This window comes from Mandrillus leucophaeus, unplaced genomic scaffold, assembly GCF_000951045.1.
Source record: "Mandrillus leucophaeus isolate KB7577 unplaced genomic scaffold, Mleu.le_1.0 Scaffold198, whole genome shotgun sequence".
In the NCBI taxonomy this organism is placed as follows: Eukaryota; Metazoa; Chordata; class Mammalia; order Primates; family Cercopithecidae; genus Mandrillus; species Mandrillus leucophaeus.
Window position 1 is genome coordinate 3423612 of NW_012102009.1, and position 3596 is coordinate 3427207.

The 3596-nt window shown below is 42.7% G+C and overlaps 1 protein-coding gene across 1 annotated transcript in view; it reads left to right on the top strand.

Moving 5' to 3' along the window:
* The first annotated feature begins 298 nt into the window (after window positions 1-298).
* NDUFAF6 (NADH dehydrogenase (ubiquinone) complex I, assembly factor 6) overlaps window positions 299-3596 on the top strand; it is a 34170-nt gene continuing 30872 nt past the window's right edge. The window contains exon 1 of the mRNA XM_011978662.1: window positions 299-411. The gene's annotated coding sequence lies outside the window, so the exon portion shown is untranslated. The remainder of the gene's footprint in view (window positions 412-3596) is intronic.

Below are 3596 nucleotides of genomic sequence, written 5' to 3' on the forward strand. Positions count from 1 at the left end.
TCCGTTGTTGAGTTTTAGGTGTTAGAGAATGGAAACCTATGGGCTAGAGTATTATTTGTATAGCTAAATGTATGTCGTAAATGGTTTTATAATAAAGCAGCTGTATGGATCCCTCACTCATAAGCAGCCACACATGGCTTAGAAATGTTCTAAACTATGAGAGGAGGAAGGGAATTAGGTACCTTTCATCTCAGATCTGTGTCCCTGTTGTAATGCAATGATTGCCAAAAGAGGGTTTCTGTAACAGGAGCCACCCACAGACCTGACAGTGGTACACCTCTTCTCAGGTCTGCGCACCAGCAGAGGCAGGCCCAGTTTCTGGGCCCCAGATTGACTTCACAGAGCCCCAGTAAAGATGGAAAGCCAGACCCCCACAACTAGGGATTGAGAAGAAAAAGTGGATGGGAAGCTGTGAGTATTAGATTAGTTCTTTACCTCTGTTCATCCCACTTCAAGAAGCTCAACCTAGGTGACTCACTAAAAAGTTATCCTAAAATCCAGAAACCCTTTCTATTTATTATTTTACATGTAAACCGGAGTATAGTGGAGGTGGAGGTTTATGTTAAGACTTGCATAAAAGGTTCTAGCCTTTGTCAGGAAATATGTGGAAGATTAGAGAGTCCTTTGATGCAAATTTATCTTTCCTTGGCTTCTCTTAAAAAACCAGAAGATACATCTGAATTACAAAATGTTTACATGTGTGCCAATTTAGGGTTGGTAAATTGTCCGATTTTAATAGGTGCTTGAATTTTGATGGTTAATGTTGGCTGGCTTTCTGATGTGACCAGTGTTGATGCTAAATGTGAATATCTGAAAGATGCAGGTCTTATTCAGTGCAGTTGTCCTTGTTGCATGTTCTCTATCCTTCCCCATCCTGCTGGAGCATATGGGGCATATTGGGTATTTGAAGTGTTGGGTTCTTGAGATTAAATAGATGGAACAATGACAATGTGTTATCCAGAGAGCACTTTTCTGTTGCACTGTTTCATTGTTATTTTTAGGGTACAAGATAGTTGAGTATTTATAATTTCTTATCCATTCTATATGGGTTCCCCATTTCTCTGTGTATGAATTTTAGCTGCAGTTTGAATTTATGTTTGTAACCAAGTTCTTTATTCTATTTGGCTTCAGTTTCCAGAGTTCAAACTTCATTCAGCAGATTTCTAACTTCTTTAAAGTATTTACTTTTTTACCTTGGTCTCTGATTTCCTTCAGAATCAGAGCTGTATTTTATAATCAAGAATCTACAGCCATTATAGCGTCAGCCTTGAGTAAATGGGAGTTTGGCGTTTTCATTTATTAAATATTTATTGAGTACTTTTACATGCTAGGAATGGTGCTTGAAGGTCTACGAAATCAAACATGCCCATCAGCCCAGACAAGTGTAAAATAAAACAAGAGCAGGAATCCGTAATGACTGATTGGCTGATTCCTGGGATTTGGAAGAGGGGCCTATGGGGAGAGTCCTGCCATGTAGTAGTAGTAGTGCCGAGAACACTTAGGAACTAACGCCATGTAACCCTTTTAGCTTCTGTTAGATTCCTGCCAGGCAAAGTGGGCTCTGTTCTCCATACATACACCTTTGTCATGTAATACATATTGATGAGCATGCTGGCCTTTACATTTAGTATCAGTGACATCTGGGAGTCTTAGTTGAAGTGTAGCATGTCCCTAGATTTTATGTTTCACTACTATATTTATTTATTGTGAAAATATGTTATGCTTAATGTTGACATGGCAGGAAAAAAACATTTTAAAAACTTACTTGGAAATTATTCCAAACTTTCAGAAAGTTATGAAATTCAAAGCAGGACAAACACCTCCATATCCTTTACCCAGATTCAGCAGGCTGGAGTGCAGTGGTGCAAACATAGCTCACTGCAGCCTCAACTTCCTGGGCTCAGGCGATCCTCTTGCCTCAGCCTCCTGAATAGCTGGGACCACAGGCATGTGCCTCCACACCTAGCTAATTTAAATAATTTTTTTCTAGAGATGAAGTCTCACTATGTTGCCTCTCCTGGCCTCCTGGACTCCGGCCATCCTCCCACCTTGGCCTCCCAAAGTGTTGAGATTACAGGTGTGAGCCACTGTGCCTAGCCCACTTACTGTTAATATTTTATCCCATTTGTTTAATCATTTTTCCTCACTCACATATGCAGTTTCTCGTTCCTCTCCTCCTTCTCCTATTCCCCTATATGTGTATTCACATTCATAATTTTTTTGTGATAAATTTTATTTGATTGTAAGTTATATACATCATAATCCTAACCTAAAAAATTTGGTGAATATTTTCTTTTTTTTCTTTTTTTTTTTTTGAGACAGGGTCTCACTCTGTCACCCAGGCTGAAATACAGTGGCACAGTCTTGGCTCACTGTAGCATTGATCTCCCAGGCCTGAGTAGCTGGGGCTACAGACACATGCTACCACACCCAGCTGATGTTTTTTTGAATTTTAATACAGATGAGGTCTCACTTTGTTGCCGAGGCTGGTTTTGAACTCCTGAGCTGAAGTGATCCACTCACCTTGGCCTCCCAAAGTGCTGGGATTACAAGCGTGAGCGAATTGTCTGATTCAGTCTTTACCATGCCTGGCCTCGGTAAATAATTTCTTTTTTTCTTGTTTGAGATGGAGCTTTGCTCTGTCACCAGACTGGAATGCAGTGGTGTGATCTCAGCTCACTGCAACCTCTGCTTCCTGGGTTCAAGCAATTCTCCTGCCTCAGCCTCCTGAGTAGCTGGGATTACAGGTGTGTGCCACAAGTCCCAGCTAATTTTTGTATTTTTAGTAGAGACGGGGGTTGGCCAGGATGCTCTCAATCCCTTGACTTCATGATCCGCCTGCCTCGGCCTCCCAAAGTGCTGGGATTACAGGTGTAAGCTACGTACCTGGCCTATTTTTTGTGTTTTTTTGAGACAGGGTGTCGCTCTGTTGCCCAGGCTGGAGTGGAATGTCGTGATCTCGGCTCACTGCAACTTTCACCTACTGGGCTCAAGCCATCCTCCTATCTCAGCCTTCCAAGTAGCTGGGACTACAGGCACCCGCCACCATGCCTGGCTAATTTTTTGTTGTTGTTGTAGAAATGGGGTTTCATGGCCACGTGCAGTGGCTCACACCTGTAATCCCAGCACTTTGGGAGGCCAAGGCGGGTGGATCACGAGGTCAAGAGATTGAGACCATCCAGGCCAACATGGTGAAACCCCGTCTCTACTAAAAATACAAAAAATTAGCCAGGCGCGGTGGTGGGCACCTGTAGTCCCAGCTACTTGGGAGGCTGAGGCAGGAGAATGGCAGGAACCCGGGAGGCGGAGCTTGCAGTGAGCCAAGATCGCGCCACTGCACTCCAGCCAGGGGGACAGAGCGAGACTCCGTCTCAAAAAAAAAAACCAAAAAACAAAAAAAACACCTTTTATGTATTTATCAACAGCAATTAACGCTAAACCTATAGGAGTCCAATTTTATAAGGCACAGAATATTGCATATAGTCTGGGAGTTCCTAGTCTAGAGAAATCCCTAAGTCTAAATGTGGACTTACTGGGTCCACCCTAAGTAATCAAAACTAGTATCACCAATAAGGGGCAAATGCCATGTACCTCCA